The sequence below is a fragment of the Perognathus longimembris genome, chromosome 13, assembly GCF_023159225.1.
Source record: "Perognathus longimembris pacificus isolate PPM17 chromosome 13, ASM2315922v1, whole genome shotgun sequence".
In the NCBI taxonomy this organism is placed as follows: Eukaryota; Metazoa; Chordata; class Mammalia; order Rodentia; family Heteromyidae; genus Perognathus; species Perognathus longimembris.
In genome coordinates this window covers 22,023,062-22,049,029 of record NC_063173.1, presented here as the reverse complement: position 1 = coordinate 22,049,029, position 25,968 = coordinate 22,023,062, and positions in this window count along the sequence as shown.

The window sequence follows — 25,968 nt, the reverse complement described above, 5'->3', positions numbered from 1 at the left end:
CTTACATTGGCGGGATAATAGAGAGTCTTGGAAGAATGGTTAACACAAATTCAGTCCCCAAAGTTTTATCTTTTAGGACATAACAGACTATAAGCTTTGAGTGGACAGGTGCTTCCTCCCTCTTGTCACCTGACGCTTCTTATCACTTAGCACATATTAAATAAGGGTCATGCAATGACTACTTAAGTGCTAAATTAATATATATATTTGGATGATAAAATTATCCTTTGGCAATCTGAATTCTCAGGTTGGTTTTGGCTTCCCATGACTTCACCCAGAGAAAGTAGATCTCCTGTGTCATAAAACCTGCAATGTTCCAACCTATAATTTCTCTTCCCCTGGAAGCTAAATACTAGCCTGAGATAAATACACAGCTGGGATAGGAAAAAGAAATTAGGAAGCCTCTGATGGTTGAAGAGCAAAGCTGAGACCTGCCCTCCAGCCGACAAACTGTGGCAACCAGAAGCTCTGTGGTCACAATGAATAAATCCCCTCTTTGATAAGTGCCAGATGGACCAGGTTTGGGTATTCTTCTGCTTCTTCTCAAGGCATGAAGGTTAAAAGTAATATCACAGAAAGGAAAGAATGAGTCAAGTGCTAAAAACAGAATGCAATCCACTACTGAAAGCAGGGGCCAAGACATGAGCCTTTAAACACAGACCTTTTTACTAACTTATAAACAACTATGCCATGAACTACTTCAGAAAAATGGCACCTAGTGTTATTTAAAAAAATGATTAATTTTGCAAATGATCAAACTGGAATTGGAAAAGTTCAGAATTCAAATAATATGTCCAGTGTCTGCCAACAATTTGAATAATACCTGGTTTATTGGAATATTAACATTTTAAATGGTCTTTTTTCATAGTCTTTTTCCTAAAAAAAAATTATTCCTCCTGTATGATGAGCAATCACTGTTTGGGTCCTGTGAGCAGTTTTGGGCGGGAGGTACACAGTATAAGAAAGAGAAGCAGAATTCCTGCCTCCATGTCAGATCAATCATTCTAACAAGACAGGCTTTGAACTGAAATCTTTAGTCTATATGGCCAATGCTAATGATATAGCAAATGCTTTTGTATACATAAGTATCTATGTGTGCCTGCAATTAATACACAAAAAGGTAAGCTGCTATCAATAATGATATGCATGGTTTCTCTATTTTCTTTTCTTGCTTCTATATTTGCACTTGCTTATTATAAACAACTTTGAAATCGGGCCATTTTGAGATTGATTCATATGTAGTATTAGAAAAGCAAATTCAACCCACTGAATCTGTTTCCTCATACCTAAATCTCTACCTCAAAGAATGATCAAAGTGACTGAGATCCCTACAGTCCCATCTCAGATCTGGACTGCAGGGTTTGCTAAATTATGAGCCTTTCTCCTCTGAGTCACTGTTGTATAGAGTCACCCTTATATGTGACACGTTTCCATATCCAGAAATTTCTTTTGCATTGCTGAAACAAAAGCAAAGAAAAGTGTTTTTTTTTAAAGAAAGAAAAATGTTAATGCTGCAATGAACATGGTTGTGCTGGTAGCTTTACTATGGCATTGTTTGTGTTTTATTGGATAAATACCCAGGAGTGGAATTGCTGGGTTATAGGGAAGCTCTATGTTTAGTCTTTTGAAAAACCTTCATACTGCTTTCCAGAATGGTGGAACAAGCTTACATTCCTACCAACAGTACCCTGCCAGCATTTGTTGCAGCATTATTTACCATAGCCTAGATATGGAATCAACTCAGATGCCCCTCACTGGATGAATAGATCATGAAAATGTGGTACAAATACACAATGGAATTCTACTCTCCCATCAGAAAGAATGACATTGCACCATTCATAAGTAAATAGAAAAACTTGAAAAGATTTATAGTAAGCGAAGTAAGCCAGATCCAAAAAACATAGGTTGTATGGTTTCCCTCATTTGTTGTAATTAGAATGTGTCTATAAATCTACAAGTGAACACACTGGATGGTAAAAGGCAAAAAAGTATACTTCGACATGGTAAATTAAACAGGACTCTAGACATTCTCACAGTGAGACCAAAAGAGAATACTCTTAGGAGAGGATCACAGAGGTTCAATAGCTGTGTGTATATGATATATAAGATGATGTTTATTGAAATAAACTCCAAGAAATGCAAACAAGACTTTTGTTGTTGCAAAAATAATTTTTAAACCTCTCAATGCTTGCCTCATGCCAATCACAAAAGAAGCTGGCCTAATATATATCATATATCTATTTGAAAAAGTTAAAATATGAATTTTTAAAAAGAAATCATAGCAAAAATATTTGTAATCTTTGGGGTAGGAAAATATTCTTAAAAACAAAAGAACAAAATATAAAGGAAAGGGAAATGTAAACTTACATTTCATCAGTATTAAATCTAAAAATCTTTTGCTGTCAAGAAGCACTGTAAAGGAAGTTAAAGTCACTTCAGAGGCTGGGAGGAAACATTTGCAAAGCACATATCCTGATGAAATACTCATATCCGAATAAAGAACTGTCACAAGTACAAGAAGGCAAACAACTCATAAATAATGGGGAAAATACTTGACCAGGAGATAAATGTTTTGAGTAAGCCCATGAAAAGATGCCCAACATACTAATCATTAGGAAAATGTAAAATAAAAGAACAATGGTTTACCAACAGGCACCCACTAGTCTGACGCAAGACAGAAACACATTATAAATGTCAGTTGTTGCAACCCTCATACACAGCCAGTGAAAAGACAAAATGACACAGATACTTAGCAGAGCAGCTGGCAAATTGTTTCTAAAATAAGCATACATTTACTCTCAGACCCAGCCATACTACTTCTTGTATTTCCTAAGGAGAAATACAAATCTATGTTCATACAAAGACTTGATCATTAATGTTCATAAAAGCTTTATTTGTAATATCCAAAGATCTGAAGTTATCAGCTGATAAATGGGTAAACGAATTGTGTCATGTCTATAGATTGTCACACTTCTCTGAAATAAAAAGAGCTGATGGCCAGGTACTGGTGGTTCACACCTGTAATCCTATCTACTCAGGAGGCTGGGATCCGAGGTTGAGTTTCAAAGCCAGCCTAGACAGACAAATCTGAGAGACTCTTATTTCCAATGAACCACCAAAAAGCTGGAAGTGGAGGCATGGCTCAGGTGGTAGAGTGCCAACCCGAGCTAAGCAAGAGTGCAAGGCTCTGAGTTCAAATTTCATAACATGCAACAACATGGATGAATCTCAAGAAGACTGTACTAGGTGAAAGAAGTCAGTCACAAAAGACTGCAGTATATGTGATTCCATTTTATGGAATTCTAGACAAGATAAATAATAATAATTGAAGGAAGATCTGTGGTTGGTTAATCCTGTGAGTGGGACAGAAGTTTGGCTGTGAAAGGAAGCTTTCTGGTATATTGATCATTTAAAAAATCTAATACAAAAGGTAAAGTGAAGCACCAAAAATGAAAATGATGTAGGTATTGATTATGTTGGTATTCACATGGTTGTATATATTCATCAAAATTTATTTTACTTCACACTTAGAGTGCCTTTTAGAAAACATTCAAGCTTATTGTCAATCAATAAATTACACAACAACATCCTCATGCTCAAAATTCTCAAGTAGCTTTCTATTGTGATGATAATAATACCTAAGAATTCCTGCTGTCCATGACCTGCCCATAAACTAGGCAGACATAGATCTCTACTCTCTTCCTATCTACTCCTTCCTAAACCTTTTATGCTCTCATTTATACCAATATATAGATATAGATACACATGCACACGCATATCCTCTAGCGTAGGTTAATCCTTCCTCTCATGTTGATTTCCTATTTCCTCCACATTCCCATTTAATTACAAAATTATCATATAGGTCTTTCCTTAACACCATTATACATACCTTCACCTCCTTCTCATCTGGTTATTGCATGACATTATTATCGTGTGTGATTTGCTTATTTTCTTTGCCTTATTTGAATTAACTCCATGAGAGGAGGGGTTTCTCAAGGGTTTTGTGCCAGTCCTGGCCTTGAACTCAGGGCTTGGGCTCTGTCCCCAAACTTTGGTGCTCAAGGCTAGCACTCTACCACTTGAGCCTCAACTCTATTTTTGGCTTTGTTGTGATTAGCTGGAGATCAGAATCTCACAGAATTTCGTGCTTAAGCTGCCTTCAAACCAAGATGCTCAGATATGAGACTCCTGAGTATCAAAGATTATAGGCATGAGCCACTGGGGCCTGGATTCAAGAAAGGTATATGTCTAGTCACTACTACATATTTAATACATAGTAGAGCTTCATACAGATCTCACTGTAAAACAGTACACACAGAAAGACTCAAGTAATAGAAAACTTCTAGTAATAAATAAGAAACTAAATGAATTAGGCACTGAATTAAAAAAAACTAAAATGTAATAATCCTAAAGAATACAGAAAGGATGAATAAAAGTAAAAATAGAGCCAGGAGCCAGTGGCTCATGCCTGTAATCCCAACTACTCAGGAGGCTAAGATCTGAGGATCATGGTTTGAGGTCAGCCCAGGCAGAGAAGTCATGAGACATTTATTTCCAATAAATTACTCAGGAAAATCTGCATGTGGTGCTGTGGCTCAAGTGGAAGAACACGAGCATTGAGCAAAAAGATGCTCAGGGACAGGCCCTGAGTTCAAGCTCCAGGACTGGCAAAAATAATAAATAAATAAATGCATAAATAAAATAGAAAGCACTGCATTACAAACTAGACAAGCAATTCAAGTAACAGATAAATCCAAGAAATGAAAATCAGGGAACTTAGAATAAAGGGGAATTATTTTTAAAATTTTAAGTAAAACTGATTTGTTTAATGCTATGTAAACATACTAAAAATAGAATTGCTTTAGCCTTCCAAATATAAAGCATTGGTTTGGCACCTTTTGACCCCTTCCTCCTCCCTGAGCCCCACAGACCTCCATCAACCATGGGCCTTCCACACAGCCCATCAAAGAGAACAGGAAGCAGCTGCCTTTCATCAGGTGGTGCGTGACCTCAGAGCATCAATACAGCAAGATGCTTTAGAGCACAAGCTCTTGAGTCAGACCATCTTAACTCTAGCACCCAGTGACTCTGGGTATCTTTAATTTCATCATCAGATCTCAGGGTCCATTTACAGAATGGAAAAGTAATGCCTGCTTCTCTGAGGTGGGCAAGAGAGGAAAGGCAGGTAAGGTATAGTGCACACCCACGTGTGCTATGAGTTTGGGTGGCAAGAGAAGCCTGTAGGCTGTGTGGAGAGCTCATCACTGGACACTAAGAGATGGTGTGAAGCCCATCACCCTGACCCTCTAGCTTCCATCATGAGCCACATAAAGTTTTGGCCACTGATGGTCTTATGAGATTATAACTTAATTGAAAAACTCCTATCAATCAGTGACATCACCATAATTATCACTCATTATACTCATTATAATTCACCTCTCTGTGGTGATTCTGGTCCAAACAGTCCTGTATATCTACACATACACATACACATACAAATACTGGCCTCTGTGCTACAATTAACCTTATATTCAGTGCAGGTATGTGCTATACATACTTGGAGCCTAGGGGCCTACACTACACCTGATAGTCTTATGTACTTTGTAGATGACTTTAAATTTGCCTAAGTACATTCTATGATGTTCTCACAACATTGAAATCACCTAAGGACACATTGCTCTGAAGATGCATGACTCTTCTCTCAGCACTGGCTATATTTCCATGGAAAATAACTTTCTGAAAGTGCTTAAGAGACATAGGTCTTGGTTAAAGCTCACAGGGGACTTGCTAGTTTGAGCCTCTGCTCCCTGGGAAACTCTATCTCTACAGTTTTCGGACAGTATATACAAAGATAATTCCTTGTGCAAGCCACACTGCCATTTTCTTTCTTGAATGGACAGAAGAAACTCTCCCAAGAAATGCCAACTAGGAAGCCTTCCTACTGGCTCAGCCCAGGCCAGCTCATCTCACCAGTCCATGGGCATCTCTTCTGGACAGATTGGGGGCACCTACTGCCCTAGACAAGAAAGTCAGCATCACTCAGAGCTGCACAATATTCTTTCACGCAGTGGTGAAGGACTGGGCAGAAACTGAGGAGGGTGACTGCTGAAGCTTTTACAGGTTGTGTTCTATCATACCCAAGGAAAAAAAGTGACATAAATAGGCATGCCTATGGCAAATTCACAGACCACCCTGGATCCTCTAGTGCCTGAACTGGGTTATACATGCAAAGAAAGCACTTCCGCTCACTCAAGCAGTTAGTACCAGTAGAACTGGGTTTACTGTTGTCTCAGAAACTCAGAGCAAAAACAAAAGAGATAGCCACTTAGGTGTAGCTACTTGCTTTTGAACTTGACATATAGGTTCCCAGAGATATTAGTCTTCCATTTGAAAGTCAGAATTTTAATAAGGGATCCAATAGCTCATACCTATAATCCCAGATACTAGGGCAGTGGAAATTGTAAGATCTCAGTTCAAAACCAGCTGTTGAAAACCATTAATGAGACCTCCTATCTCAGTAAGTCAGGTGGAGTGGATGATGCCTTTCATTACAGCCCTGCAGGAGGCTGCAGGGAGGAGAATTGCTGTCTTAGGTCTTAAGCAAAAACAAGAGACACTACCTGCACAACAAAAGCAATAAAAGACTGGGAACATGGCTTAAGTGGTAGAGCACGGGTTCAAATCCTAGTATCACTAAGAAAACAAATTGCGAATAAATAACAAAAAAGAAAATGAATTTTTCCCAGGCTGAGTCCTTTTTTAGAACCCTTACTAAGGAGCCTGGACACCAACAAATTAAAAGTACACCCGGCTGGAAGAACAGGAACCCCAGAATGCACCTCTGCAAGACCCCATGTTTCAGCATGGGGATTGGGCCAGCAAAGGGGGTTATGCAAGATGTATAGGTCAAGGGCAGGAGCAGAATTAGAAACGAGCCACCCCATGCTAGAACAGTTCTTTTTCAACAGCATCACGCTACAGGCAAAGCTTAAAACCTATAAATTGTGAATTTGAAATATCCAAATCCTTTGGGAACTTGTGTGTACCAGATGTCTTGCTTTCAAGTAGACATTGTTCAACTTGTTACAGGAAGGCCTCAGAACTTGGAATAAGGCACTTTTCAGGTGAAATAGAGCTGGGTGGGATGTCATGGGCTAGGACTTTCAGACAGCTGGAAATATCAAAACATCATACAGCTTCTGGGTTGTCTCCAACTGGATCTCACTCTCTGTTGTTACCCTCCCGGTGCTAGCCACCCTCATCTCTAGCCTCGGTTCATTACCATAACACCTCTGTCCATCGCCCCAATTCTTCTCCCTGGACTTCCTAAAGTTGAGTCCCAAAAGAGTAATGAGTATGGTCCTTTTCCAGTCTATGGCAGTTTCACCATTCTTGGTTGTGTATTTCCTGGCCAGCACATGCTCCCTTGCTAAGTTCTACAGCATCTGACATCCTCTCATTCTGCACTAACAGTTTGATTTGGCATGAAAATGCCACAACGAAGCCCTCTTGTACAAATAATAATTGTTTTGCAAAAAACTTTTAAAAGAAATACATCATTATCTATATATAGTCCTCCTATTGTCCAATAGAATCATGAACTTTTTCTAATGTAAGTATAAATTAGTACCCACTGATCAACCTTTCCCAATCCTCCCTACCCCTAGTTACCATTCTACTCTCAACTTCTATGCGACTAACTTTAGCTCTTATCATGAGTTTCCTCTTGCCTCTGTGAGGAAGAAAGGCAGCCAAGAAGCTGTGGAGCCCAGAGCATATTTTTGCTATGCTGAGTATGACTTTCCCCATTGAGAACTAGCTCCTCAACTATTTGAGAACATCTCTCTTTCCAAATTACATGTCAACTTTTTGATCATTAATTGTTGCTTAATAAATATTTCCAGCAATGCAGAACCTCTAATCTATGGGAACTATGTCTCTATACCAATGTTAACTGCTTCCTTATCTCATTAATTTGGTCATAAAAGTTTCAGAGTTCATGTGAACTTATATTATAATGGTATTGAATTTGATATTTGGTTGATTTCTAAAGAATGGGTAGAAAAATTAAGAGAAAAAGTGAAAAGAATTCAGAAAAAGCATGTGTAATCAATCATCATAAGATAATCCAATGCCAACATTTTCAATATGCTATTTTTTTTCACTCAAGCAAACTATTAGAAGCCACTTTAAATTCTTCTCTTATAAAAAGGGGGAGAACAGTGAAATCAAATCAATGAATTTATTATTAATTATTAATAAAATAACTTTGGGCAGGATCTATGTTAAGCAAGGTTCAGTTGTTCTTAAAGGTCTTAGAAGACGTAAGACTGTAGCTATTCCTCCAACCTCTTCACTCCAACTGTGCCTGAAGTGACAATGGTGGAGATCTCTGGGAGAAGAGGAAATCAACAAAATCTAGGAGGTGGTCAGCCCTGGCCTCCCTACAAGGGCAGCAGGATATTTTCCCTAGTACGTCCTTGCCCTCAGAGTTAGGGAAGCCCAGCAACCCCTCAGGAGGTATGAGGTGTGGGAGCAATTTTCACCCCATTTATCTCTTCAACATCAGCAATTTTTGTGTGTTCCTGACAGCAATGGATATCATGCTGGGTAATCCTCTTCCTGTTGAGAAGGGACCTAAGCAATTACCAGTGAAGTATTCATGAAGGCTCCACGGGGAAAAGGTAGTTAATGACGCCTTTTATCAGTCCTACCAATACAGGAGAAACACACACAAGGGAACAAATAGAGGTTTTTTTTCCCTTTAAGGGCATACAATGAGAGTTGTGTTATGGCCTTTTGTATGTATGTATGTATTTGTACAAATGTTTGTATGTGGGTGAATAGATTACATATTATCAGTATAATTATTGTTAACGATTTCACCTTCAGCTCATCATAGAATCTCAGAATCGAAACAATTGGTCTTCTACCTTTTTTTACATTTCCATCCTTACTCCTGTGGCTCCTTTGCTCTGTGCTCAATGCAACCAAACAGTACAAGAAATGTATCCAATGCCTAACGTATGAAACTGTAACCTCTCTGTACATAAGTTTTATAATAAAAAATTTTAAAAAAATCAAGCAGTGCGTGTCCTCTCCATGTGTCAACCGCTGTACCTGGGATAAAATTCAAATGAGAGCCTCACCATGACCCTAACCAGGCCCACTGGATTACGACTTCTGAAGTGAGTCTCATCTATGCCCGGCCACTGCCCTCCTTCCTGGACTGTAATTGTACTAGGCTGTCTTTCTCATAGGGCCCATGCACCTGCAGAGCTGGTGCCTTTCACAGGCCCTTTTCTGCATCAGAAGCCAGCTATCCATCACTTGGTTTCCTTTTTCCTTGTTTATCTTCAAAGCTTAAAGTCTGTTCTCCCTCAACAGCTTCCTCTAAAAGTAGAGACTCACTGGTCTCCCTCCCCAAGGCAGATCCGGCACCTGCAGGTTACCTGGGCCTTTCAATGACTAGCTGCCTAAATTAATGAGCATTCAACTTGGCTGCCTTCTCTGTCTGTCGGCTGTACTTTTACTGGTCTTGTTGTTGTTTTGTTTTTGTTTTTTGTTTTTTGTTAGTCCTGGGGTTTGGACTCAGGGCCTGAGCACTGTCCCTGGCTTCTTTTTGCTCAAGGCTAGCACTCTGCCACTTGAGCCACAGCGCCCCTTCTGGCCATTTTCTATGTGGTGCTGAGGAATAGAACCTAGGGCTTCATATATACAAGGCAAGCACTCTTGCCACTAGGCCATATTCCCAGCCCTAGAAACTTTTAATACTATCAAGAGATATGAAAGAAGCTAAAACTGGGAGAGAAAAACAACAACAGTGTCTCCTCCAGTCCCATTTCTCTCTGTGGAAGTGGCAGAAGGATCAAGTGTAATGTCACAGATGTAGGGACTCTCTCATTTCTGAGGAAACCCCAAACAAAAGGCTCCAGCAATCTGGACTTTTGGGCCAGCGGAAGGGTGAAAAGGATAGGGGTAGAAAAGAACTGGATGTTGAGTCAGCGTAGGGTGAGATGTCTAAGTGTCCCTTCTTAATGGACAAATACAACCCATAAATGGATTTAGGAGAGGTGTCCAAAGAGAGTGTTGACCAAAAGCTCCAGGTACAATAAAACAACCTAGACTAGGAATGGTCATGTGTGAATGACCATTACCAGCCAAAGGCCCTGAGACTTTGACTGAAATTTCCTACAGAGGCAATGATGCCCCCTCTATGCCTCAGGTCTGGGCAGCAGCCCAGTGACCTGCAAGGTATAGCCTCTTTTAGTCTCCTTGGTCAGGACAGAAAAACACACACACAAGACTCTATCAAAAACTCAACTCCTCAGCACATCAAATTCTCTAAGCCACTCGTGCAACTCTTCTATAAATCTAAGATTAGCTCGAAAATATAAAAGTTTAAAAATAGTAAACAGCTTTTCTCTATTCCATCATCCCCATCTCCCAGGCACACAAGTAATGCTGTTGATAACTAAGCTTCATTAACCAGTTTCTCTGTTCCTCTTTTGAAGGTCTCCAACATGAATCACATTAATCACTCAGGGCTACATCAGAGGCCTTAGCAGATGTCCTTTCTCCTCTCCCTCCAAGCAAACCCTTTTCTCAAGTACAAAGAATTAAAGCATCTTAACTTCAGAGTCCTTGCTTTTAACACCAGTTGTCTCACAAATTTGTATACTATTCGAGATTGAACTATGCATTATAAAGTATAAAATTTTGGTTTCTACCAAGGTAATTGACTCATTTTCTTTCCTTCCACCAAAATTAATACATTAGAAAAATATATGAAAGCAAATATGAAACTATGGGTTCCAAGAACTAACAATAACAAGATGTGGGCCCCTAAGACTGTGCTCCAATGCCTGGGGCTGGCATATGTCCAGGAAAAGGGAAAACTGCATAGATCTATGCAGCCAAAGATGGACCACCTCCTGACCTTCCACAGCACAGCCAGCCCAACACCAGGTAGAAAGCCCTGCTGGAGAGAGGTGACAAAACAGGCTGAATGTGCCCCAAACCCTTAGGATTCCACATTCCCCACCCCAGGCCTCTGAAATCCAGGTTGGACAATACAGCCTAAAAATAATGCTTCTGCCCAGGTCACTTCAAACTTTAAGTTTATCCCCTGCCCCCACCAAGGTGCTTGGGCTCTCTGTCCTGGAACTCGTGTTCCTATTTTTCTTTAAACCTATATGAACAGGTATCTGACCTCAATCTTTCCCCCTTAAACATTACCAAAGTGTTTGATTGACAGCCTCAGGAAAATACCTCTTCATAAACCAAAATAACTAGATTTTGAGATATCATAGCTATAAGGAATTATAACAGCATCCCTGGAAGCAGAATTATTGGAACAAGTAACCCAAAACTGTAAAATATTCACAGTGAATATACTTACATGAGATGTGAGGAGAATTGTTAGTGATATAAAGACAAGAAATCAATAGACAATACCAACTGGAAATTTTACATGTGAAACAATATAAATAGTCACAATAAACAACATAATCAGTGGGATAAATAAAAAGATGCATCTGACTTAAGAAAGACCAATTATTGAATTAGTATGCTGGACTGAGAAAATGACTGGCCAAAAAATATATAAAAGAAAAGCTGAGATACATGAAGGATAGAAAAGACGCTGTGTAGTAGGAAAGTCCAAGGTAGGTTAAGTAGAAAAGTACCTTGAGAGAGTGAAGAACATAGTCCCTAACTCTGGGAAATTGAGGAAAAGTTTAAGAGGGATAAGTCTTGAGCTGAGACAGAAAGGATAGTAGGCATGGCCAAAAAATAAAAAAAAAAACAGACAGAGAAAAGTGATACCTATAAATGAATGAAAAATGGCAACTGTGAACTGCATGTGGTTTATGATGTCTCAAGCAAAGGCTATTTGAAGATCAATGAAAGGTAATTCTGAAAGGCAAGTGAGAGTCAGATCAGAGAGGGTCTTAAGAGGTGCGGGGTACCATCTTCCCCATTTGAAATATGAGAAAACGAAGCTATATTCTGACAGGTTAAGTAAGCTAGCTTCCCCCTGCAAGCTCTTGCTTTTTGCCACAGCGCTGATCATCCCACTTAAGGGTCACTTAAAGTTGACTTAGCTTGGAGGTCTCAGTGTTTGGCAAAGTCAGTTCAAACTTTAAAAACTGAATGAGTCTCTGGAATAGGTAGACTATGAGTTCAGAATCAGACAAATTTTTCTGAAAGGGTCTGATCTATCTGACAGTAATTTGAGGTTAACAATAAGATCAAGGCTAAGAAAACCGGGTATCAGTCACATATTGGACTAGGTACATTCATGAGAATGGATGGGGTTATAATAGGAACACCTCATGTCATGCAGTTAACAATTCTCTCCAACAGAACTCCAAATCAAAAGAAAGAACTCTGAATTCTAGGTGCCCAGGAAAGGGTTTTTATCCAGGAGACAGATGGCATTTCTCCTACTTTTTAGGTTAAAAAAAACCAAAAACCCAAATCTTAGAGAGAGGCTACTTGAATTACCCACATGCACACAGATATGAGGACACTGGGCTGAATTCACAGGAAAACAGAGCCCAGGAAATAGAGACGGAACTAGGCTGGATGCTGAATACCAAGCCATCATTGTTACTCTCTCCAAGTCCCATAGTCAAAGGATGTCAGTATGTAAAATCCAGGTCTGGTCCTAAGAAGCTGGAGAGTCGGGCTGGGCATTTGATTGGGGGAGAGTGAGCCCATCTTAACATTGCCATACTTTCTGTACAACTGTGACCAACTCACTTCCCCTCTGTGGTCCCTACTATATGTAGGGGAAGTCTAGGATACAAGATGTCTGTGTCTGGTCAAGAGACTTCCTATAGTCCTTAAGCCCCCCCACTTCGACTGGCAGCATCCATTGCTCTCTTCCCAGTGACTTCCCTCCCCTTCGTTCAGACCAGCCATTAGAACTCAGGGCTTCCCAGCCAAGGGCCTGGTAGAGATTGTTGGAAAAGACATATGGCATACCATTGCAGCCGAGAGTCCAATCTCGAGGGGAAACCATTGTTCATTCATCTGGACCGAGTGACATTCTTTATGCAAGAATAACTCTTGATTAAAGGGTGAGTTTTAATGGAAACTAATTAGGCAAACTCTTTAGCCTGGGCATAATGATCAAATGAGCTGTCACATCGTACCTGATACAATGATCTCACTCGCTACAAGATTTTATTCCTTAGCAATTACACTCCCACATGGCACTGCGTGCCGTTATTGCCTGGAGCACACATGTCAAATTAAAGAGCAACTTATGCACCTGATATTTAATTATTGCCTAGTACTACAGACACCCTGGGAATGTCAAAGTGAGCAGTCCTGCTTGGGAGAAATGAAAACTGAAATCTTCTTCTGCAAGGGAGAGAAAAAAAATAGGGATAAAATATGTATAGGCTACTATAGTTTCTTATTCAGCCATCTTATAATTCACAGTTACAAAACTTGCTCTCCCCAAACTTGAATAATTCACCATTTTTTATTCTTCATCCAGAAAAGTCAGCAGAAGGAGAATTACAGGTAAAGGCACTGGAGCCCCATTGGTGTTTGTTTACTTCTGTGATTGATGCGATAGTCTGGATCCAGTCAAAGTGGAGCTCTTCATGCAAGTGATATTTCCCCTAACAGGCTCTGACAGGAAAGAGGGTGCCCTGAATGCCTCCACAGCCCAAAGGGAAATCTCTGCCCTCCAGGCTGAGCACTCAGAAAGCCCCAACTTGTGCTTCACTCACACTTGGTAACAAACTTTAAAAGTTGACCAAAGTTTCTCACCAATGCACTTGCCCAAAGACTAGGAAGGTGAGAAGGTCTTGGGATATCAGCGTCCATCATAACTTCAGTTCTATGGTGGAATAATCCAGAAACGGTTTCAAGCATACTGATACTCAGAGTACCCTTGCTGACTAATGCCATATACATCGAGGGAGAGGAATTGGTGTCAATTTATTTTTAAAGTTTCCTAGATGGTTTTATTATTTAATTTGGACTAGGAGCCAGTGGCCTAGTTAGCAACCAGTCAGATATTAAAGGAACCTGCTTCTGTTCCTTCTTCATACCCATGAAATGACAAATAAGATGCCTCTGTGCCTTTGCATGTGTTCTTCTCTCCTCAGGAGAGTGGCCTTCTTCCTCCCTCCTTCTACCTGCAAAACTCCAGGTATCTTCAGCACCTAGGACGAATGTCCAGTGAAGTCTCCCCTGGTCTCCATATCACTTCAGCTCATCACTTCAGTTCATCCATCAGACGTGACATTTGTTGCCCAAGGGACAATTAAATTGTCTCCCTCAGCAAAGAAGGCAATTCTCATGTCTCTGGCAATAATCTGTATCCCCCGATTTGAGCGCATTCTGAGTATGTCTTGGTCCCTTTTGCTCCAGAGGGGAAAAAAAATTCAATTATCAGTTATCAGACTTGTACTGCCTAATACTAAAAGGCCTTAATAAGAGTGTTTTGTATTTAGTAAACTGCACAGCTTGTGAAAACCCCCTCCAAACATCTGGCAGGAGGCCCAGCAGAGGTAAGGCTGGAACCTCTAATGATGGCAACATGTAAACAAGTGTTTTGTTTCAACTGATAGTCATTAACTCCCAGTGTCAGCTTTATCCCCAAAGGTCTACTTCCTCAGCCTTGCAAAGGCTTCTGGGAAATAGAAAGCAGGAAGATGCCTGTGCATAGCCAGGGCGGGGGTGAGAGGGATACTGGGGCTGCACTGTGCCTCTGAGGAAGGAGAGCAGATCCACCCTCCTTCCAGGGACTTTGAGCCTGGGTAGAGACTGACTCTCCACTGTGCCACTGGCTGGCCATGTGCACTGGAACAAGATGCTTCAGGTTTTCTGTGTTGTTGTTTTTTTCTTTTTTCTTTTTTCTATTTGGTCTGTGCAATAGCATTAACAACAGTCTACTTCCCAGGGTAGTTCTGAGAAACCTGTGAGGAAATGTACCCCAGCGAGACTCCTGGCACTCTACGGACTAGTAGAAGATAGACCGTAAAAGAAATGTCTCATTTAATTCTGCCTTCAGATTTTCCTAATTGGGGTCTCCACCAGTCAGGGAACCACTTTTCCTAATTCGATGAGGAAAGGCTACCTTATCCCATACTCACGGGGCTAAAATTCATGGAGCCTGCATACATGAATACTTCAAATAAATAAACCCAGGGGAACTACTAGGTCTGTATTCTCTCTGACCTCTAACAAATGGTGACCCTGAGTAATCATCCACACTCAAAGGCAAATTCAAATTCAGGGAGCAATTCATTCAGTTACCACTAACTGAGCAAGTGCTGTGTCCCAGGGACTAGGCATGCCAAGATGATCTAGAACTATCCACAGCTTAGCCTCTCTGGAAGGTAGAAACTGAGGCAGACTTTAACAGAAGGAAGCTATTGAAGAACTATGTTGCAGATAAAGGAGATGTTTATGTATTGGATTGTTTTTTTCTTAAACATTCGTGTGCTGAGTCTGTACACACACACACACAGCTACACTTGGAGATAGAGACTGTAATGAGTCATTAAAGCTAAATAAGTCCATATAGATGAGGCCTTCACCCGTAGGACTGGTGCCCTTTATATGAAGAGCAGTCTATCCACACATGCGTAGAGGAAAGGCCATGTGAGGACACAGCACAAAGCCATGTGTGAGCCAAGAAGAGCAAACTCATCAGAAAGCAGCCCTTCTAATTCTTGATCTTGAACTTCCAGCCTCCAGAACTGTGAGGAAATCAATTTCTGTTGTTCCAGCCATCTCGTAGCTGGTATTCTGCTATGACAACAGCCCAAGAAGACTCATTCGGGAGACAGGAAGGAAGGGCAGAGGCGGACCCTGAACTGTGATATGCTGTAGTCCCAGTAAACACTCGAGCTAACCTCCTGGCTGTTTCTCGATCTGGAGTGACCCTCTGGAGTCATTGCTAGCATGGAGTAAGGGGATGGCTGAGTCCTTAGGCCTCTAGATCCCAGAGTATTGGACACAGTTGCACCTGAAGAAGTGGCGACCTGGGAGGAGTGTGTTCTAGCTGAGGTAGTTTCCAAGAAGGCTGGCAGGACTCCATGCACAATCCCACTGCAGGTTGTCCCTGCAAAGCTCATGGGGGGTGCCCTTTTGCCATCACTCACCATGTACCTGATGCACCACTCATGTTGTTGTGTTTGATCTTTACAGCATCTTTGTGAAATGACACCAATGCTGAGAAGGTTAAATAACTTGTCCAAAACCCACAGAACTGGCAAATAACCAAGCCAGGACAGAAGGAAGCCTCTTTTCCCCAAAGGCCTCCTCTTAACCTTGACAGCTTGCTGCTTCCCATAAGAAACCTCGAAGGTTCACCACAACCAGTGCTCCTGTCCTCTGACAACTGTTCACTGTCCCCAGAGCTCACTATATAGCTCTCTTCTAAGCATCATTTCTTTGGCTTACAACAATCATATGAGTAAACACTTAGGTATCATTTACCTTGACCCAGGTACTCTTAGGAGCATTTTTCACAAATAATTTATTTAATCTTTCTAGTAGATCTTGGAGGTATATTGTCATCACCTCCCACAACTTTCTTTTAGATGGCTATCACTATTTTACACAGGTTGATTTAGGTTCAAGTGATCATCCCACCCACCTTAGCATCCCATGTAGTTGGAACTATAAGCTAATGCCACTGTGTCTTGCATAGTTCACATTTCATTCATGAGAAGGCTATTAAATAATTTTCATGTCAGATAGCTGGAGAACATGACCCACTCTTTCTTTATTACCCTCAGTGTCTTCCCTGGGACTAGCTTATACTAAGTTCTTCACAAGATTTTCCTAAATAGTTGAATGATGCCTTGCATATGAGCTTGTACCACCACCCTGAATCTTTGAAAGTTGACTTTTAACAGCTCGGAATGCATGGTGCAAACTTCCTCTGTATTCCCTACTATGCTTATAAACACTGATATCTATAACCATTCTGATTATGTAGCTAGGGCAATAAGGGGTTCCCTGGCCTTAAGATCTTGTCCAGATCACATCCCTGGAGTCACAATATGGGGATGTCTTTCCAAGTATCCAATAATGAATTCTAAGACAGAAAGATTAAAATTCCCATCATTGCCACAACTCTGACATCACGTCTGAATTGGGATCTGAATACTAAGAAACAGCCAACCTCCCAACACTATGGGAGAACAGCATTCCAGATGGGGTGGGGGAGTGGGTGCAAAGGCTCTGGGGCAGGCCCAAACCAGGTCATGTTCCCAGGGACAAAAAGAAGGCAGACTGGCTGAAACAGAGCAGCAGAGTGGTGGTGGAGATACATAGGAGGATGGTGAGGCCTGAGGAAGAGAAGGGAGAAATTAGCCTGTCCAAACCCATTTTCCTTGCAACATAATGGGTAACTACTGGAAAGCTTTAAGCAAGAGGGAATTGTGCATACTTTAAGGGTTTGAAAGATTACTCTTAGGTGGAGAGACAAATGAACTGTTCAGAACAAAAGTGAAGCAGAATAACTCAGCTTGCTTTCTTCTAGATGTCTAGGTGAGTGATTGTTCTCTTGTTTCTCATCCTAAAGTTCTTGCTCAGCAAATCAGATTCTTGAGTTCCTTCTCCTCTGACCCTAGGCTTCTCAAGTCTCAATCTGCCCTGCTGGAGGCCTCCTCAGTCACCCTCTCATCTGCCCAGCTGGCTCAGCACAAGCTAGGGTCAGATGAATCTTCTAGATTTTCGAAAGGCCATGGTTTGGCTCATAATTGTCACTTGTAAAACCCAAAAGCATTGCAAGATCCAAGAAAGCAGAGCAAGAGTTGACACTGTTCCTCAAATCATGTAGTAAAAGCTCCAAAGAGAAACAAAGTTAGCCAAATGGACAGAGGGGCCCACTAGGCTGGTTCATTACTGGCCTGATGTTGCACATCTGCAACTGGGTAATGTCTATGTTAACTATTGTCTCCAGCTATGACAAGCACTCATCACCATGTTGTATAGGAAGCCCATTATGTGCTGTCTCTGAATTGACAAAGAGTGGGTGAGTTCAAAGGGATAAGTCTCCTCTCCCATAAGCTTGGGATATGGCAGACCAGGAAAAGTTTCTGAGATGTGTCACTCTCTTCAAGCATCCTAGTACTAACCTATCAACACTTAAGATAAATTCTAAGCCTGATGAGACTGTATGACTAGGAGAAAGTCATTTTAAAGCTACTTTTTATGTGCTTAATCTTTCTCTTTATATATAAACATGCAATATCTGTTTCTATTTGTATATAAATGTGCAATATTTGTTTCTATTATTATTGCTCCCCCCCTTGCCCCTTCAAAGGAAGCCATCCCTCAGGACAATAAAAAATCTCAAGAGACTGTCACTGGTTCTAAATCTATAGATTTGGGTTCTATGAGTAGACCACCACTTACTATATTGTCCTTAGTTATTTCAAAAACCTCTCTGAGTCTCAATTTCCTCCTTCATAAAGTGGAAATGTCAGACCACCCATTTCTAACAAGGTTGCTCTAAGGAGCAAAAAGCATAATACCAGTAATACTTAGTGAGGCTTAGTTTCAGCCATTCTCAATATGTTAATCCACTTAAGTCCCTCAACAACCCTCAGTGGCATCTCAGGTTTGAAAATGTAGAGGCTGAGAGGTTTTTCAGGTTTGCTGAAGGTCATAGTAAAGCAGACAGCATTTAAGCCCAGACAGTGAGCCTAGAGCTAAAAAAATCAGCCCAATTCTTAGGGCAGAGTCAACTGTATTTGGCAACACTTCTGGTCCTTATCATTTGTATACCTGCATGTCAGCTCTATGTATGAGTCTTTATTGCTGTCACCAGACTTTAACTATGACTCATAGGCTTTATTCAAAGGGATACAGATGGCAATGAAGATCTCTTAAGGGAGGACCAGTGCCCGGTGTCCCCAGATCTTGATCCTCAGGCTACCAAGGAATCAGAAGATGGTGGGGGGGAGGAGGACCAGTCCTCTAATGAGTAAGACAAGAACAAGAACAGAAGATTGCACAGAAAGGAAAACCAAAGAAATAGATTCTAGCTCCCACCTCTAACCTGCCATTATGGGAGCCCACGCAAGGGCATTCCTCTGGGTATGTATGGCTGATCGTGGCCTTTCTCTGGGATTCAGATGTGATAACAAGCCCTCAAGCCCTAGGTTCCTTTTTTTTTTTTTTTTTTTGCCTGTCCTAAGGCTTGAACTCAGGTTCTGGGTGCTGTCCCTGAGCTTCTTTGTGCTCAAGGCTAGAGCCACAGCACCACACTTCTGGCTGTTTCTGAGTAGTTAATTGGAGATAAAGTGTCTCATAGAGTTTCCTACCTGTAACCGTGATCCTCAGATCTCAGCCTCCTGAGCAGCTAGGATTACAGGAGTGAGCCACAGACTCCATTTTTGCCCAACTTTACTTCCTAGAGTTCATCCCCACCCCACCGTGTTTGGTAGATGGGATTAGAGAGGCAGAGCTCTAGCCTGGCCCCTCAAGACTCTGCTGCATATCCCCAAATCTAGTTAGGCCCCTCTTTGGCCTCAGTTTCTCCCACACATCAAATAAGGAGGTTGAACAAACAAATTTTGTAATGCCTCTAACATCTTGAAAATTCCATGTCCCTAAGCTTTACCTCACCCACAGCCATAGTCTAATATCCCCAGGGCAGAGCAATTTCATTTAGGTCAAATGATTCCCTGCACATAAACAAGAATGAAACAAAGGCCCCCTTTCTCTGAGTTCTTAGTTCTCTCTCACACACACTCCTGCACCCTCATAATGCTTATACAGCCCACCCCCACCCTGGTTACACACAAAGGCACACACACAGGCTTGCGGAGGCACAAACACCTGGACTCTCTAAGCTGCTCCTTCCCCCACCCCCATTCTTGTTCACTCCCCACCCTGCCCCCTCCTTCCAACTTCCCTGCTGGGAAGCAGTGGGGGCCTGGTGTTCCACTCTCACTTACCTAACCTGATGGGCTGGTGCCACCCAATGGTCAAGATGGGAAGTGCACCTTTGTTTCCAAGACCCAAAAGGGACTGGACAGAGGCCCTAGTCATTCAATCCAACCCTTTCCCTCCGGAAGCTGCACCAAAAGCTGCCTTAGATAGCACAGGCTGTATGTGGTATTAACATCTTCCAAAGGTCAAGCGATTGCCACCAACACTGAGGATAGTCTTGGGCTAGATTACAGGCTAAGAATACTGGGTGTAAACTGTGTGTGCTCAGCACCATTCTAGAAGTGTTATCTGGTATCTTTTTGATTCTCACACCTGCACTGTTCATGGAGCAGGTGTTACTGTCTTCGTCTTAAAGAGCTACTGCTAAAAATGGAGGCTCTGAGACATAACTGCAGCTCTTTCTGACCCCGGGACTGACTGCAGTTTTGTCATCCATATGCAATAAATTGGAATCATCCATTGTGTCAGTGCACATTGACTGAGCAAGATCTGTGTTAAGAGCTGAGAATTTGGCAAACACCAGGGGATAGCCCTCAACTTTAAGTAACTCCCAGTCTTCCAATCTTCCTAGGTCCCTTGACTCTATGACCCTAGCATTTCTTCTTTGCTAGGGCCCTGAAAAGAGACCAACAGGGAAATAAATAAGGGCTAGACCAGAGTGGCAAAGCATCCAGCCACAGAGGAAAAGGACATTCAATGTCCCTACCCAAGTGTACCCAGATCCACCTCTAGTGCTAGCTGAGTCCAAAGCCCAGGCATGTGCAGAAAGGAAGCAGAAAGAACTGTGGTTCTCTGGCTTTACCATACGGTCCTTCATGCCACAGCAGAAAACCAGAGGTGGCCATGAAGATGATGTCAAGAGCTGGAAGACGAAATGATAAAGGGCTTTAAATGGAATTGCACAGCCCATTGTTCTATTCCCAGCCTCTGCAGCCTGATTCTCCTCTGTGTTCCTATTGTCTGTCTCTCTCCAGCTAGCTCCCCCAGATTCACAGGGCTCCTTGTTTCCTGACAGTGCTTCAAACATCCTAATCTTACTAATAAATGGGTGTAAAAGCAGAATAGTGGAATCTTTGAGTACCAAATACTGAAGACATCAAGTCTGAGCTCTATGAATGTGAAGCATAGGCCTTGGGAGGCAGTAACAACTGGTCTAAGTTCTCAAAGCCAAAGCCAGCATATAGTACAGCATAGACACATAGAATAATTAGGTTTACAATTCCATTATCCCTTCCCAGTGTGAGGACCTTTATCTATCTTTCTATCCATATGTAATTGAAGAGCCTTCCTCTATTCTGAAATATCTGTTTATACTTTCTTCCTTTCTTCAGTTTCCCAGTTCAAGTCGCCCTCATGTATAAGCCACCTGAAAAATAGAAAACATCTTTCCTTTTTCTGAAGTCTTAATTCTAACACAATGATTAGCAGCCAAATATTCAAGAGTAAATGAATGGACAAGAGACCTAGACAGAGGATGAATGAATGAATGGATGGCTGGATGGACGGACAGATGGACAGAAGAACAGATGGAAGCATAGGTGTACTAAATTGTTTATACTTACACCTTACCTAGTTCCCTGTCTCTCATTACCTAAAACCTGGACTGTTATACACACTGATATCAAAGTGAGCCCTAAAATACTAAAACTGATTTTCTCTTCCTTTTGCAAAATCAATTTCCTATCATCTAATGGAAAAGACAAAGCCACTAATAATAGAATACTGTTAAAGGATCACACTATTGCACTATCACACTAGCCTCACAAGCTACTAAATGCACACACACATACACGCAGGAATACACACACTCTAACCTCACTCTATACTGGAGGAAAAACTGACAACTTGTCACTCCCTGAATAAAGTGTACATGTCCTCTTCTCCAGGTTGGTCTTGTACCATTCCCCCACCCTCAGATCTTCAGAATCAATTCATGCCAATCCCAGTATCAGTTACAATCCCGGCTCTCCAACAAACCCAGTGCCAGGGCCGCCTCCTTGAAGTCTTCCCAATCCCCTGACCAGACTGCTCTTTCAGAGTATGTAGTTCTTAGCTTTGGTACACAAGGTACATTTCATTCTGCCTTTATTTCATGATCTTTCAAAACCTTCACCTGACCATCGCAGGTGGCCATTTTCTGCCCAACTCTCTGAACAGACTCTCAGCCACAAATCTGACACATGAAGTGCTTACTCGGCATCTGTTGAATGGATGCTCCTCTTATTACACCATATGCTTCCACTGCCCCTGAGGGTTCAGCTATATTTCATTCTAAAACCACTTAAGTTACTTCCTAGATCATTATAAACAGGAGCTGGACACAGTGTCTCCAAAGAGCCACAGCACTACAGCAGAAACAGGGTGGGATTGTAGAGTGAAAACCAGTGTGTGAGGAAACAGATATCTCTTAAAGGCAGAGAGAGCTAGACCCCATGGGGGAAGGACTCACCAAGTGAAATTATTCCTCAACACACAGATCCTTTTCTGTGTGGCAGTGGAACAGTCTTCCAGGACAGAGTGAACCCTCTGGCCCCACGAGTATCTTAAGTAATGACTGCAGATGGCCACGGAAGACATGGAATATTGTAGAGGGAACCCTAGCAATGGTCAAACAATGCCTTTTTTAAGGTTCTATGATTTCATCAAATCTCTAGAAGTGGCCTGATCAAAAGGACTCAAAGCTACAGTCGACTTTAATTGCCCATTTCTAACCTACATTTCAGTGACCCTACCTACCATGACTCTCCAAGATGTCCATTCCCCTGAAATTGCTAGGAGTAAAGGGTTCTCTTGGTGCCCCTCTCAGCCCACCCTTAGGCCACACCCGTGTCTTGATGGGCACTAATCACATACATCAGCTTCTCAGAAGTTCCCAGTAGGCTAGAGGCCCAGGTGCCTTAGTTGCTATAATGCAACTTTTGTTCCCTTCTTTCTGTTTGCACTTTCCTGTTACCACTGCTTCTTCAGATCACTCCCCAAGTAACATACATGTAACCAACATTTTTGTTTCAGGGTCTGTTGCAGGGGATAGGTATTCGGTCCACTTTTCATTGTGAGGAATCAAAATGAAATCTTTTTGTGATGACTCTACGCTGGAGACCGGCTTCATCTTGGGCAATACAATCCTTCTCTATGAACCTATTTCAACTGGTGAATTGAGGTTTAAAAGAGCTATTTCCAAGATTGCATAGTGTTGTGATGCAGCTCTCTATAGTAATCAAGTTAACAATCTCGAGATGAAAGTATCTTAAGTTACCAAGGTAGGCCCTAAATCCAAGGTCAAACGTGTGTGAGAACAAAAGACACAGAGAAGAAGGCCATGTGAAAAAGGAGGGGGAGATGGCATCATGTAGGCACAAACCAAGGAATACTTGCCACTCTCAGAAGCTTGAAAAGGCCAGGAAGGATTCTCCCCTAGATTTCAGAGTAAATTGGACCCTTGTGACACCTTAGGATTTCACACTGCAGAACTCTGAGAGAATACTTTTCACTTGTGTTGAGCCACCAAATGGGTAGGGGTTTCTTATGTCATCAGTGAAGGAAAGTTACAAAAGCACTAGGGGAGCTTAAAGAAACTCCCCAGTCACAGTGTCAGAACATGGTGGAGCTTAGATGGAATCCAAATTTTCCTAACAGTAGCCAAATGTTTCCAGCCACCAAAACAAGACAAGTGGGACAATGTGCCAAACATTATGCCATGCACATGATGCATGCTCAGGGAGTGTCGGTTCACTCCTACTATTTAAACTTTCCCTTCCTGTTTGTTGCTCATTCTATCCACTGACCATTACCAGGTGTCAAAAAGGTAATCAGATAAACCTGATGGTCTTGATCTATGCGCCAGTGTATCACCTCTCCTGGATGGGGCTTCGACGTGGAGTAGTTATGCTCATCTAGGAGGTCCTAAGCAGCTGACTTGTGGGTAAGTATTTTAGCACCATGGCAGCTGGCGGAAAGATAGATTGGGGCCTATGCCTTGAGTTAATGTCACTCTGAATTGAAGATGTGCCAGCCTCATCAGGACAGCTTCCTTAATTAACCTGCTAATCCTGTCAGGCATTGGGTTCATTCTCCTTCTCCAGAAATGTGTGAGATGTCTCTTCTTTCACCACTTTGTCATTTGCTCTATTTCAGATTCAAGGTGTCCTTTAAGCTGTGCTTTAAAAGACTTTCTGTCCTCCAAGTCAACAGCTATTGGCCCTTCAAACACTGTCTTGCTGCTTAACCAGCACAACTTTTCTCTCAGTGCCTGCTCATAGTAGGAAATCAGAAATTTCTATATAAAAATATACAGAGCAGCTACTATGTGCCTGAATCAACCCTGGGCATTACAAAATGAAAGAATGAGTTCACAGTCCTGGGTCCTGGCTTAGACACCTGCTTTCAGGGAAGCTTAAAACAAAGCAGAGTGCTATAGTGTTTCCCAATTTTTCACTCTATTATAAGTACAGAAAATATTAATAGTCTGGAGGTCAGGCAAGGTTAAATTCATGAGGTTGCTATGAACAAAGGCAGCCTTCCCAGGAGCTTCAGGCCACCAGAATAGTTTATAGTGAAGGTAGAAGTTTAGTCAGTTCAGAGTTCTGAGACGTTCAAGTTCTAGCTGAAGAGTTCAAGATCAGACAGATTCAGCTGGCAAGTTCTTAGCTGGTGAGAATTCTGCAGAGGCAACAGCAGACATCAGATTTTTAGGCAGAGCATCCTAGCTTAGATCTCCTCTTCTTATAAAGTCATAGACTCCACCTCTATGGTCTCATTTAGCCTTAATTATTTCCTCCAAGGCCCACATTCAAAATATATGGACTATGCTTCCATCTTCTTACTACCTCGCTTAGAGGGGTTAAACTGCAACCTGAGTTTGACTGGGACAGTCAACACTTCATGTATTAGCAATCCATTATAATCACCTTATAACTGTGGAGACATAAGCTCCAGACACCTGTCATTCTCATCTTTCCACCTTGCAGCCATTTTTGCTCTGTGAATGGATTCTGCAGCTAAACTCCAACATGGGCAGCATTTTTCCACCTTGGAGAATAGAATTTGCTAATGAAGAACACTTAACTAAACCTTCTACCATAGTTTGCAAAGATTTCATATCCAGCTACTCATGGACTGCTAGACTAGCCTATGGGTAACTGAATAAATGGGTAAGGGACAAGTTATTAGGAGAAAAAGTTCAGAGATAGTTAATGATGCTTAGTTCAACTGCTTGCTTGCTTCTTGTTTAACTTGAGGACTTAAGAGTTGGAGAAGGCTTAGTGTTTGTTTCACGTATATGCATCTAGAGAGATAATATTTCAAAAATCTTTAATAGGTCTTGATTTCCAGGCAATTTTAGAACCATTGAAACCAAACCAAAGTGAATTAATCTGTCCTCTAAAGAGAACCAATTGGCACTGTGAAGCCTACAAATTTTCTGTGTGTGATGAATGAATGTGTGTGACATTTCCTTTCAAAAATTATTCCTAGTTGTATTCATTTTTAACCTGTTGCTTTGTCTACCCAGCAGAATCAAGAGGAAGCTGGTAAGAAACTTTTGACATTCCAACACCAGTTGAAAAGGACACAATGGACATCAGTGATTTCCTACCAGAAGTGCAAAAAAAAAAGGTTGTAATCACAAGACAAGTAACAACATAAAAAGTATGGTGTACAAAACAGATCATCTATATTCTTCAAGTACATTGAGAAATCTTTCCAGATAAAAGGATATTCGAGATTCGTGATCTTGAATTGGATCCTGAATGGAATAGGGGAGAATAATCTCATGGACACTATTAAGATAATGTCTGTTAGTTAATATCAGTGTTACATCTCTTGATTTTGATCATACTTCAGTTACAGAAAGAAATATTCTCACTCAAGGACCATGCTGATACCTTTAGGAAGGAGATACATATAGACGATGAAGGGAATGTGTCCAAATGTAACAGATGTTGAGAATTGGCAAGCTTGGATGAAAGGTATGTAAAAGTTGTTGCATTATTATTGAAACTTTCTCTATGGGTAAATTTATTTTGAATT